Source organism: Melanerpes formicivorus, unplaced genomic scaffold, assembly GCF_026170545.1.
Source record: "Melanerpes formicivorus ecotype bairdi unplaced genomic scaffold, bMelFor1.0.p_v2 SCAF_12, whole genome shotgun sequence".
Lineage (NCBI taxonomy): Eukaryota > Metazoa > Chordata > Aves > Piciformes > Picidae > Melanerpes > Melanerpes formicivorus.
This window is the reverse complement of record NW_027142364.1, coordinates 5663652-5677391: the sequence shown is the minus strand read 5'-3', so window position 1 is coordinate 5677391 and position 13740 is coordinate 5663652. Positions and strand designations below refer to the sequence as shown.

The window sequence follows — 13740 nt, the reverse complement described above, 5'->3', positions numbered from 1 at the left end:
AACAAGATTCCAATAATGTAAAATTGCTGCACGACAAATTAGTTTGTATAGATTTTGACAGTTGTTGTCTCTAATAAACTAAATTATTAAGCAATGCACAGTCACAGTGCTTCCAAAACCACAGGAAAAATAAACTCTTATTTCCTTGCCATAATCTTTTCCATAGAGCAGAACCACAGGAATTGTTTGGTAAACCTGGTTTGAATTTTTGGGTTGAGTTTGTGAATCCGTCTGTCCCAAGATGATTTTTGTCTCTGCAAGTACATGATAAACAGATTACAAGAGCTATTTTAAAGACTTTGTCAGGCACCTTCTTTTTTTCTCTTAGTCTTACAACATTCACAATCGTTTGGGCTTTTATTTAGTAAACTAAGGCTTGGGGCTTTTAAAATGTGACCTGTTTATTTTCAGTGCAAACCTAGGCCAAGAATTAACCTTGAGTCAGCTAAGAACGTGCAAGAGCTGCTTATGTTGTAATGGCATATGCCTACTGAATGGCAACTCTGAAACCCAAGAACCTGTCTTTCCCTCTGGTAAACTGTTACTACAATGCTAAAATAAGGCAAAAATCTACCTAAATTCCAGAAATCAGGCTCTTCAGACAGTATTATTATGCCTTCATGACTGAGCTATTTTCTAGCTGCAGGTTGAAGAACTGCTGTGGCTGCCAGATGAAGTTTGTAGCTACATTGGCAAGTCTCTGTTTTAGCGATACGGGCTTTAATTAGACATGAAATAATTTTGATATATTCTGATTTCAGTCAAATTTAGCATCAAATTTCCCACTCTTTTTACATACATACCCAAGCAAATTAAAGTCTGATTTGAGGGGTGTACTCCATCCTAGAAGTGCCACTTGATATTTATTCAAAATGAGCCGAGGCTCCAGCAGGACACAGTCACTACCTGGTAGTTTGGCTCTTCCCTTCTCTCAGTCCAAGAGCAGTGAGTGCAGACCTTACTTCTTTGTGTCCTTGGTTGCTGTCACTTGTGGTGTATCAGCTCTCATGCTTTTCTCCTGGGAAAGTATGAGGACACTGACTTGATGGGGTTGAATGGAAAGATGAAGACTGCTTTGTATTGTAGGTGAAACTCTGGTCTGGAATGGAGTTAGGCGTGAAGTGCATAGCACCCATCAGTTCTGGGAATGGTAACAGCGGTGATGGTTGATGTCATACAGTAAGCTGCTAGACATTGTATGTAGAATGGCAAGGGGAATAAGTATATACTTATTAAAATATTATTAATTATTTATCTGCTAAACTATTTTAAAATAAAATTTCAGATTTTCAGGAATCACAAAGACCAACCAACTTCACAGTGTTTTTGAGTGCCTTACTTTTTGAAGGCTGTTTTTTTTCTTAAAAAGAGATGCAAACTCCAGAGATAATTTTTAATGAGTATGTAAAGCAGTGCCTGTAGAATGAAACAATACCAGTGGAGGCAACCTTGGATAAATAGAATGCTTCTGCCCTCCAATTGCTAAAAATAATTCTTGTGGTTAATTCCCACCCAACCCCCAAGAATACACATATAAAATTTAAAGGCTTTAACATGAGTAGTTTGAATTATGATCCAGCCAAAGATTTGAAATGCTTCTCAAATAGAATTTAATTTTTCTTGTTTTCAAAATTGACTGACCAGGTAACTTTGCAGAAATGTATTCAAGTCATGTCCTGTAATAGTACATGAACAATCTGTGGAAAAACCCCAGGAACATGCATTAGCTCCTTGGACGTGCTGTACAAAGTACTAAAGAAAAGGAAGGAAAAAAAAGACTAACCTCCATGCGTGAAGACTATTGGGACAATAGGAAATGCAAGTCACTTAGCTCCAGATCTTTACTTTTTGCGCTATTTTCCCTTAGTGTTTGAAAGATTCTCTCTTCTCATCTGAAGAGTGCACAGCGCAATGAAGCGCAAAACCCTGTACGCTCAACATATGCACCAGTCACAGTTCATGTAGATGTACATACTACTTCTTCCATGATGTGCTCTTAGCAGCTGGTCAAATATAAAGAGTTTTTGAGCACCATCAAAGTACTCTGAAAATATCCCCTGATTTGGTAATGTGTGAATTCTTAAATCATTAAAGGATGAATTATGCAAATGACAGTGGATAAGAGAATGAAGGAAAGATGTGTGTTGGCTTGGGACATTGCCTTGAGGTAGTCAAAGCAGAACATTAATGTTTTAGAGATAAAGATCTTAAACTTCATAGTTTTATTTTCAGAACCTGGAAAAACTGTTTTGCTAACAAATAGTGTTTAATAGCACACTTACGCTTGAAGATACAATACTGCTGAAGCTTTGCTTGTCTGCAGCATTTTAATCCCTGTCTGGTTGTCATCTGCCTGGGGAGCTTTGTGGAAGATATTAGTTGTCTGGGCTATAAACTTATGGGATAAAATCTTCCTGTTTTGTCTTTTGGTTTGTTTTGGTTTTGTGGTTGATTATGGGCCTTTTTGTTTGTTTTTGGTTTGTGTTTTTTGGGGTTTTTTTGGTCTTTTTTTTTTCTTGAGTGTGTTTATGACCCAAAGACTTTTAAGCTTTTTGTAATGCTCAAACTTCCCTGCATACATTTTTCAGTATCAGAGTAGTCTCGTTCAGAGTTCCATTTGGTGGGATTAGGGCTGTTAGTGGTTTCTGAGTCTTACTCTGCAACGACTGTTCTAGTTTTCTCCTGAAATTGCTGTCTGCTGTTATAAAGGAAATATCACTTTTAATGTGTTTGCTTTGCAATCATAAATACCATTCAGTGAATTGTGATCTTAAATCATTTATCACATGCAAAGTTTATTGTCAGTTTAACTTCTGATGCTGTTTGGTTTTGCTGTGTGTGTGCTTCTCGATTACAACAAAAAATTTAGCAGTGAGTGCAATCCTACTTGAAAATAAAACAGATCTTGCTTATATTTAGTAGAGCAGTTGTAAGAGGCTGATGTGAATTTTTCAGTCCAAGTCTTTGGTTTTCTCTAAGCCCTGTCTCTGGTTAGTTGTGATTTTCTCACAGGTGTTGCAAAAAAGGGATCTGTGATGCTGTCCCCAGAGTCCCAATGGAAAAACAAATCTTGTTTTTGTAGATGGACCAACCCTTGGTTTTGTTAACACCTTTCTTGGATTTCATTTCTTCTGCTGGTGATGTTGGCTGGTTGAATGGCCTTTGAAAAAGAGGGATTAGAGGTAAGAAGTCATAGTGAGGAGATAAGTATCTTAGAGGTAGCATTTAGGTTTATGCAAATGGAGGGAGAAGCAGACCAGAAATTGTGCTGCATTCATGGGATAGACTAAAAAGAAGGTCTTATTCATGCCTTGAGCACTCTCAAGATCCAAATGTATGCATTGCTTTAAGTTCAAGAGAGAGACTTGCATTTTTATTTAATGTCAGTCTCTACTGAATTCTCTTTCTGTATGCACATATTCCATCACCTTAGCAGCAGTCTTTGCTGTAGTCATATAGAAAGAAAACAACATCAAATACTATTAACAAGTGGCCTAGTGGGGAAGACAGCAGTAAACAATACTTCCTAAAAGTAGGTCATTTCTTTCTCCCTGATGGGCCACGTTCAATTTATAAAATGTACATCAGTACTTTTTATGAGCACATAATTTACTGCTTTGTCTTTTTTCCCCAGCTATACATGATTTATTACCAAAACAAGGAAAAAACCCTAGGCAGTCATTCAAAGCAGAAATGTTACTTATTTGTGAAAATCAATTTTTGTTTTTATATTTTTCTTTATTTAAATTTCAGTGCCTTAAGTCCCAATCTAACAGTAGTTAAGATTTCAGTTACATGTCATGGGAGAGAAGAATCTGTGACGGAAGTTGCTGCCCAAAAGCTTGGGAAGGTTGTATAAAAAGCTATGATGTTAAGAGATTAGTTTCATAGTTTCATTCAGGGTTGGAAGGGACCACAAGGATCATCTAGTTCCAACCCCCCTGCCATGGGCAGGGACACCCCACACTAGATCAGGCTGGACAGAGCCTCATCCAGCCTGCTCTTAAACACCCCCAGGGACGGGGCCTCGACCACCTCCCTGGACAACCCATTCCAGGGTTTCACCACTCTCATGGTGAAGAACCTCCTCCTCACATCCAGCCTGAATCTCCCTACCTCCAGCTTCATTCCATTCCCCCTAGTCCTATCACTACCTGAGATCCTGAGAAGTCCTTCCCCAGCCTTCCTGTAGGCCCCCTTCAGATACTGGAAGGCGACAATTAGGTCACCTCGGAGCCTTCTCTTCTGCAGACTGTACAGCCCCAACTCCTTCAGTCTGTCCTCATAGGAGAGGTGCTCCAGCCCTCTGATCATCCTCGTGGCCCTTCTCTGGACACGTTCCAGCACCTCCACATCCCTCTTGTAATAGGGGCTCCAGAACTGGACACAGTACTCCAGGTGGGGTCTCACCAGGGCTGAGTAGAGGGGGAGGATCACCTCCCTCGACCTGCTAGCCATACTTCTCCTGATGCAGCCCAGGATCTGATTGGCTTTGCGGGCTGCAAGTGCACACTGAGAGCTCATGTTGAGCTTTTTGTCCACCAGCACCCCCAAGTCTCTCTCCTCAGGGCTACCCTCCAGCCAGTCACTGCCCAGCCTGTATTTGTGCCTGGGATTGCCTCGACCCAGCTGCAGGACCCTGCACTTGCTCTTATTGAACTTCATGAGGTTGGCCTGTGCCCACCTCTCCAGCCTGTCAAGGTCCCTCTGGATGGCCTCCCTTCCCTCCAGCGTGTCTGCTGCACCACACAGCTTGGTGTCATCAGCAAACTTGCTGAGGGTGCACTCAATGCCACTGTCCATGTCCCCCACAAAGATGTTGAATAAGACAGGTCCCAGGACTGATCCCTGAGGGACTCCACTTGTCACTGGCCTCCACTGGGACATGGATCCATTGACAGCCACTCTTTGGGTGCGGCCATCAAGCCAGTTCCTTATCCATCTAGTGGTCCACCAATCAAAGCCATGTGTCACCAGTTTGGACACCAGGATGTGGTATGGGACAGTGTCGAAGGCTTTGCTCAGGTCCAGGTAAACGACATCAGTTGCTCGCCCCTCATCTATTAATTTTGTCACCTGCTCATAGAAGGCCACCAGGTTGGTCAGGCAGGATTTGCCCTTGGCAAAGCCATGCTGACTGTTCCCAATCACCTCTTCACTATTCTTTTGAGCGAGTAGTGACTCCAGGAGGATCTGTTCCATGATCTTTCCAGGCACAGAGGTGAGACTGACTGGCCTGTAGTTCCCTGGTTCCTCCTTCTTGCCCTTTTTGAAGATGGGGGCAATGTTTCCCCTTTTCCAGTCTGTGGGGACTTCACCAATTAATTAATCCAGTTGAGTTTGGATAGCTATTCCTCTAATTTAGAGAAGGAAAAATACACACTTTTCCTATGTTTAGTTCAGTTAGCAAAATGAAAAAGGTGGTGAGCAGTAAAAAAAACAACACACCAAAGAAATGGGTAAGTGATTCTGCTGGTCAAAGAGCATGCCCTGATGGCAAGTTAATCCATGGTGGCTTTCTTGGTACCCCATCCTCCAACTGCACCAATATCAAATCAACTATTTAAAGAAAGAGTGTGGCATTTTCACAGAATCTTCTAAAATTTAACACTTCTACTGCTGTCTTGTGCCCAAGCAAGTGCAATATGTTTACATGTGGAACCATCACTCCTATTGGTGGCAGTGTGATAAAATTCCTGCTCTGTACTTAATTTTGAAATGGGGAAGCAATGTGTACTGTTGTATACGGTTTTTAAATGTGCAAGATATTTTAAGCTGCAAAGGGCAAGATTACATGCTCATGATGCACAAATTCTCATGGAGCGTGAGCATTTTAGTAACAGATACAGTAGGTAAGTTTGCCAGTTAATGTCACATAAAATGTTGGGCTTTCAAAGTCATCCATATTTTTGCAGTGTATTCTGTTCTTGTCCTCTTCTGTGGCTGCTAAGTCTCTTCAGCCCTTCCCCTTCTGCTCAGCTCTTATTTTAATGAGACTGTAGATGTGCAGTTTAATTCTTTCCAGGTTCTCTGAAGCACATATAGATCACTTGTAAGAAAGAAAAATAACAGACTGAGTATGTAACTATGAAGCAATTCACAGAGGGAAAATGTGAAGGGTCGATATAGTAAGGGAGATTCTGCCCTGTGGTTGCGGGTGAGCACCCTGTGATGTGCTTCATCTCATCACATCCCATGGTGGGAATGCAATTAAATTTAAATTTTTATCCTGTTTGATACAACTTTTGTAATGTGTAAGTCTTTGCCCCACATGCAAAGAATTTTGCTATTTATTAATTTGGAAAAAGGATAAAAGTGTTTCCAGGATAAATATAATTTAGGGGAATCCCTAATGGTCACATTGTTACGCAAGTGACTGCAGAAATTGCTGGCTTTTAGGTTCCACCTGAAAAATTACCTTCGTTGCTTAGTCATGCTTAAAAGACCTGTTTAGGTTGGGCCAGGAGTTCTTGCTGTGGGTGTCTGTTCTCTTCATCCTATGGCAAATTAGTTCACTGTAAACAGCCTTCCTGTTGTTGCTGTAGGGAGGCTAATGCAGTGATGAACGTCCGGCGTGCTGTGTGTGTTCTGTTCGTGCATATGCTCTATGGGGAATTAGGGAGAGGAAAGGAATTTTTGTTCGACCAATTTCTGTTGAGGGGGTGGTGGTACACTGCTCTCCTGTAAGGCCTCCTGGTTTCCTCTGTTTGACATCATTTGAGGGTAATATCAGTTATTTACTTGAAACAGAGTTTACTCTAATGAAAAAAAATGCTTAATTTAAACATAAAAAGTGCAAAGTTAAAGCATGGAAGTATTGACATTTATTGCAGGATCAGCAGCCCCTTTTAATGACCTCTTCACTATCCTTAATCATGAAGTTAATTTTTTAAGTGTTTTAAACTTTGCTTCTCATTATTTTTAAATGAAAATTTAGCAGTGCAGTTGCTAATATACAGTTTGCTTTGCAGAAATGATTGAGACAGTACATGATAGCTTACCAGAGAATTAAAATTACATTAATACAGGGTCAGGATGTTTTCACTTATCTTGTGAGCTACTGTCAGTAAGTGTTATTAGAGAGGAGGACCAGAGTGCTTTTCAAGTCCAGGGTGGTAGGGTTGGAGTGTTTTTTGTAGAAATACAGTGATGAATAAACTGACTTTTATTGTGGGAGAGCTGGTGATCTCCAGGTGATGCTTTGTAGTATTTACTTCTCACACATGTGGGTCATAGTGTTTATATCTCCTCATTCTGAAAAGGAAATTTGTTAATATGTAAATGTTTATTAGTTGAATATTGTTGTTCCCCTGTACGTGGAGGAGGGTAGTACCATCTGTGTTCATGGTGTTTTCCCTTCTCTTGCCCAGGGCTCTTCCCATAGTTTTGGAGGCTAATACTCGCTTAGCTGTTGGGGGCTGTGCAGGAAGGAGGGAGGAGAGTTTTATTTGAACCTCTTGGGTATTTAGACATGGAAAAAGTTTGCTGAGCAAAAAAATCCTGTAATTCCTCAATCAAAACAAGAAAAAAAGCCAAAGATTTGCAAGTCTTACTCAGCTTAGTAACAGACTAAATAGCATTTCTTAGAGGTCAGTGATTATTTTTAAAATGATGGAAAGTCTTAAGTTCTACATGCTCTGCAAGGCATGTGATGCCTTCCTTGATTTTAGTCCTTTTTTAGGACATGTTTGAGAAATTTCAGTATTATTCATAATGTATTTTCTGAGTCTTTATGGCTGGAGTTTAATATTTAGAAAAGAGTTGGCTATTTTCCTGATCTTTTTCTATTTGGGACAGGGTTACCTGTTTAAAGTATGGCCTGCTTCCAACAGCATTGTTTTGATATGTGGCTTCTTTTCTTGCAATGAACAGTGTTCCTGTCCTTCTGCCTTCAAATCTTTCTCCTTAATCCTTTAGTTTATATAGAATCACTCCCTAATTATTTAATCTGTAATGACTATTGGTGGTAGGATCATTATGTTATACGAGTACAGGATCAGGAAATGTTCTGCTCACAGGTGCATCATGTACTTAACTCATAGGGAGTTTTTAAGTTCTTAAATTGGTTGTGAAAGTTAACTCTGTGAGGCTATGATAAGAATTTTTTCCTGTAACATGTTCTTTTTGATTTGTTGGTGTTAAATACAGATCCAAAATGGTCCATTTTGAAAATACTGGATGGTTTGATCACGGCCTTGTGTTTCCTGTTTTTAATCTAGCTAGTGAAACATTTTACTTGTTTACTTTAGCTAACACTAAAATAAGCTCCCGCAGCAATACTTCGCCATTTGTAAACTCCAATTTCACTTCTCATAAAGTTCCCTTTTGTCAGTACAGGCAGCTAAAATGAGCAGAAATTCCTTAAAGCTAATTCTCTGTTCTGTGGTTGGGTTTTGTTTTCCAACTAAAAGAATGAGATGAGTCTGGGGTTCTAAGTGTGCCTGTAATTTTTATAAAATCAAATCCACGTATATAATTTTAAATGGTATCTAATTTTTTACCTGTTTATTTTCTTATCTAAGCATATATTGTAATCAGTAGGAACCTAAACATTGTTTTAATGCTTTCAATAAAAAGACTGGTAGAAAAATAGCTTATTATAATTTTTTTTTATCCTTTAAAATATTGATAGAAACTATCATACTATGGTTTGTGTTACAGGTGGTGTAATACCAAGGGCTGTACTGCTGCCACATCACAATTTTGTGGGGTTTCAGAGAGTAGTTCTGGTAAGGACACTCAATGATTTATCTCTTTATTTGTCATAAAAGTGGACTGATAGTTTGGTACAATTTAGTATTAGTAATTGCATTATTTGTTAGGTATCGGTTTCTGCGGCGTGCTGAATCGTTACATTAAGTGTTCTTTTACTCAGCGGTCTTTAGCAGCTCCTTTTGGAGCTGTTACTGTCTCGTGTGCAAATCCATGTTCATTTCCTTTAGAGTTGTTATGATATAACACATCAATTCACAGCATGTAAATACTAACAAATAGACCTTTTGACTAAACACCTTGTAAAAACTGTATTGTCTAGGCGAAGCGTGGAGTCACTGTTGCCTTTGTGTGTATGGTTTGGTGTTTTGGGTTTGTTTTGGGGTTCTTTTTGATAGAAAGGGGGAAAGTAACTGTGTATTGTTCATAGTATGCTTTTTTTCCCCCAAGTACTGAAGTCTTGGCTTCCTAAACAAAAATACAAATACGTGGTTCAGAGAGCAAATATCCAGACCATGTGCTGTTACTTGTCTCCTCTTTTTAATGTGCAGTCATAATTCTGCAATTGTTTTCTTTAAATGCATGCAGTCATAGAATCATTTTGGTTGGAAGAGACCTTTAAGATCATTGAGTCCAACCATTATCTAATTCTGCCAAGTCTGATGCTAGACCATGTCTGTCAGCACCACATCTCTCCATCTTTTAAACACTTCCAGGGATGATTATTCAACTGTCTCCCCAGGGAGCCTGATCTAGTATTTAATAACCCTTTCACTGAAGAAATTTCTTCTAATATCTAATGTGAACCTCCCCTGGTTCAACTTGAGGCCATTTCCTCTCACCAGTAACAAATTATAAGATGAGAAGAGACAGAACAACCTCCCACATGGCTTTAACCTCCTTTCAGGTAGTTGTATAGAACAGTAAGTTAGCCTCCTTTTCTTCAGACTAAACAACTCCAGTTCCCTCAGCTGCTCCTCATATGACCTGATCTCCAGACCTTTTGCCAGCTGTGTGGCTCTTGTCTGGACCTGCTCCAGCATCTGTCTTTCTTGTAGTGAGGGCCCCAAAATTGAATACAGTACTCAAGGTGCATCCTCACCAGGGCTGAGTATGTAACTGCAGTCCTTCTATCATTTCTTTTAATTTCTCCTGCTTTTTTTCTTAAGCGTTTTCTTCTCTCTTTCCCATGGCTAGAGTTACAAGCAGATGAGATTAACTTACTTTTTTCATTCTGACCCAGTCCACCAACAGCCATGCTCAGTTAGTGTGCCAGAGCACAAATGAGTGTGTGTTCTTTCAGCAGTAGATGACTGATAACCAAGTTTGTATCTGTAGGGTTTTTTAGTATATGCAACAAATGTCTTGTGGGTGTAGCAGATGTCGTCTTTTTTCTTTTTCCTTTTTTTTCCTAAATCACAATCTCTTTTAAGTTTTCAGCAAACTGTATTTATGTACTATCTTAGGTCTGTAGAGGGCACTCAAAGACAGAGTTTTGTTTTAACAAACTTCCTAGTAGACCCCAATGAGGTGGAGAAGGATATTGCTGACTCTTCTTTATGGCCTCGCTCTTGCAGGGAACTGTTGTATTGGATCTGCTCCAACAAATCACTTAAGCAATTGAAGTCAGTGGCAATAGAATGTGTTTAAATAATCTTCTGGATTGATCCATATCTATGTGTACTTTCAGAAGCACTTATTTCTTTGTTTTCTAAAAGCAAGTTGGGGTACACAAGAACTTTGTAATGTAATTCTCTAACTACTAGTCTTTATGGGTTGAAGATATTGGGGCAAACTTGCTTGAGAAGGCTCTGGAGATTCATAAGTTATGGAAGCAAAAGGATGCTGTTTAAAGATGTTAAGTGAATTGGTGTAAAAGACCGAAGCCGGTTTCCTTGCTGTCATTTCATTAGATTGGCCTATCTGAAACATTTGGACATGGTAATGTTCACACTGCATGGTTTCCACCCCTTTAGGTACATAATGCCTTGAGCATGCACAAATCCTGCATGTAGACTTATGTTAGAATGTCAAAGTCATGGGGTGGAAGAAAATAGGCTTTCAGATTTATATGAGAGAAATGGCATTGTGAAGTTTTGAGTAGCATTACTCAAGAATGTAAAACAGCAATTTTGCAAAGTAAAGGCATCACAGCTTCATAAATATTGTAAGAGAAGAAAGATGATGAGAGCTCTTTTGGAATCTGAGAAATACTGAAAATTTTTCAAAATGTTGTGAGCAATTTGTGCAGTGCTTATTAAAGTGTAATGTCATCTGGAGAAGTCATGGACTCCATCCTCTTTATCATCTCTTTATTTTCAAATAATGCTCCTACAAGTGGAAATCCATGAGCAGATTTTTTCCAGTGTAGAATCTGTTATTCCAGCATTTAAGGTAAGGTAAAGATAACCTAATGTGGTGGTGTTTTGGTTTTTTTCTGAAAAGCCATCCTGTCTAATTTGTTTCAATCTGCACTAACAGAAATAGTTAATGTGATTGCTTAATTCTGCAAAAGATAGAATAGAGGTCATTTGTGGGACAATTTGAAGAGCGTTTCAGTGCAGCTGCCAATGTAATGGTAGCCTGCAGTTATAAGACCTGGTGTATTTCCATCTCTGCTGATGTTTGAACTTGACTAAGCGAAACTGTTCTCACTACACAAAGCTATGATCATGTTTCCAACTGCACCGGTAGAGAAGACTGTGTTAAATTCCAAATAGTATCTAATGGAGGGGAGGATCTTTATTGGACAGGTGAAGTATCTGCAGGTTTTGAATAGTTTGCTTCAAAGGAGATTAATTAAAAAATTAGTGGCAACAGATGTCTGATGTTGGCCTGAGCAGTCAGAAAGAAGAGGAAATGTCCTGGGCTTGAACTTTTTATCTTAATTAGATCCTTTGTGACTTTCAGCCCACTCAGTAAGAGTTTCTTCAGCAGACTCCTGCTCCTAGTGTACAAAGCCAACAGTGTTAAATTTTTATGGTTTTGTGCGTGTCTGTGGGCAGTCCTTAAACATTTGCATACAACTTTGAAGGATATTTCCTTCACAAACCAGGTACTTTATCTATAAAAGGCTGGGCTTTTATATCTCATGTGCTGTACAAAAAAGGCCAAAATAGTGTGCTTTAAAAACATTTTAACATTTTTTGAAACTTCTTATGTATCTGTCAACAGGTGTGTTCATGTTCCTTTTACTAGTCAGGCTATGAACACTGCCAAATTTGTAAGAACAACATTTGTTATGCTGCTTTAATCTTCTAAGAGCAACAGTGCAGTTGCTTCTACAGATACAGGTGACTTTGCTATGTGTAGAAGCTGTCTGGGGCTGTGTTATGGCAGTTCATTGGATTTTTCCTTCACAATAGTATAAATATGCCTCTAGACTTAAATGCTGATGAAGTATCACAGCTTGGCATTCATTCAAAGCTGCCCTTTAGATAATTTGAGTTCGGTAAAACAGTCCATTTTCAACAGATAAGGAAAGAAATTTGTTTTTATTTTTTTCAGGGCATTTTGTAAAAGAAAAGCCTGCTCTTGATGATTCAGTACACACACAAAAAAATATCTACATTGCGGAGTGTGGAAAATCCGGTCAAGGATGATGGCCGTATTGCATGTCTCTTCTATGTGCTATAGGCATATCATTAAGAATATTTGTAATAGTCTTCCAAAAAGCTCTTGGTACAGCTTCATTTAGAGAAAAAAAAATAAGCAGGTGCTTAAGGCATGAGGGGGACCAACACTATCTAGACAACCATTGGAGGCATGAGTGAGTTTTTCATTAAGTGTATATACTTGAAGGGAAAAATCAATACTATTTCTTACGGAAATTCTAGTATAGCTAATATAGAGACATACTTTGCCAAAATACCTAGCACTAAGGCATAGGCACCATAGTGTTTGCTCATGACAGCTCACGCAGTCAAACTTTGAGATGTGGTGCAGAATGGGATGTAGAGATTCTGAGATTGTTGCAGAAACAGAAAATTATATCAAATAAGGAAAGAGACACCGGCAGGGTTGGAAAGCAATCCAAATCTAGTTGCATGTTTTTGTCAGAGCTACCTGTATCACAGTATCACTGAGGTTGGAAGAGACCTCAAAGATCACCAAGTCCAACCTGTCACCACAGACCTCATGACTAGACCATGGCACCAAGTGCCATGTCCAGTCTCCTCTTGAATACCTTCAGGGATGGTGACTCCACCACCTCCCTGGGCAGCCCATTCCAATGACGAATGACTCTCTTGGTGAAGAACTTTTTCCTCACCTCGAGCCTAAATGTGTCCCAATAAGAGTCTTATGTCTGCACCTCAACTTCTTGTGTAGTTGATTGTCTAAGTCCCATGGTGGAATCTGAGGTATGGGCTTTGCAAGACGCTTCACTGTCTCTCTCATTCTCTGGTTATTTTCATACTGACTTCTAGCCTGTGTGCGGCAGAGGCAATGACAGGCATGAGAGACCAACAGTGACAGAACAGGGGCCCAAGAATGCCTAGTGTTTTATTTCATTAGCAGTAAAGCAGTACTCTGACCTCACAACCTGCGCCTTTTATTGACCTGCCTCTTGACTGCCATTGCCAGAGCTGTCTCAGCACATGCAGGCTTGCCCAGCTGCCCTGATGAGTACAGTGCCTCTGAGATGCTGCTCGGATTGCCTTATTTCTTTCTTACTTCTTAATAGAACACATCTGCGTTGCAGATTACTATACAGTGCAGTGAAAGAAGGAAAGAGAATTTTACATTGGTCTCACACTTTGGTTATTTTAGGTTGTAAATAGAAAATAGAGCAAGCACATTGAGAATGCTGTGTCGCAGCCTAAGACAGATGAATCATTTTGTGCAGTCTGTGGCTGCAAGCAATTCTGTTCACGAGTGGCAGAGCCCAGTCTCCTTAGGAGGGCTGAGATCATAGATATTAAACTCTTACTGCAATAGTTGATTTAAATTTAACAGATAAGAAGAGCTTCCATTCTTCAAATGCCAAAAATAATGTTTGTCAGACAGTGTTTGTTTCATACTTCATGG

The 13740-nt window shown here is 39.6% G+C and overlaps 1 protein-coding gene across 5 annotated transcripts in view; it reads left to right on the top strand.

Moving 5' to 3' along the window:
- TBL1XR1 (TBL1X/Y related 1) overlaps nucleotides 1-13740 on the top strand; it is a 120047-nt gene that overhangs the window by 69347 nt on the left and 36960 nt on the right. For 3 of the 5 annotated variants that reach the window (XM_068145035.1, XM_068145032.1, XM_068145033.1), the window contains one exon: nucleotides 8662-8729. The exons of the other annotated variants lie outside the window; for them this stretch is intronic. The gene's annotated coding sequence lies outside the window, so the exon portion shown is untranslated. The remainder of the gene's footprint in view (nucleotides 1-8661; nucleotides 8730-13740) is intronic. 5 annotated transcript variants of the gene reach the window in all.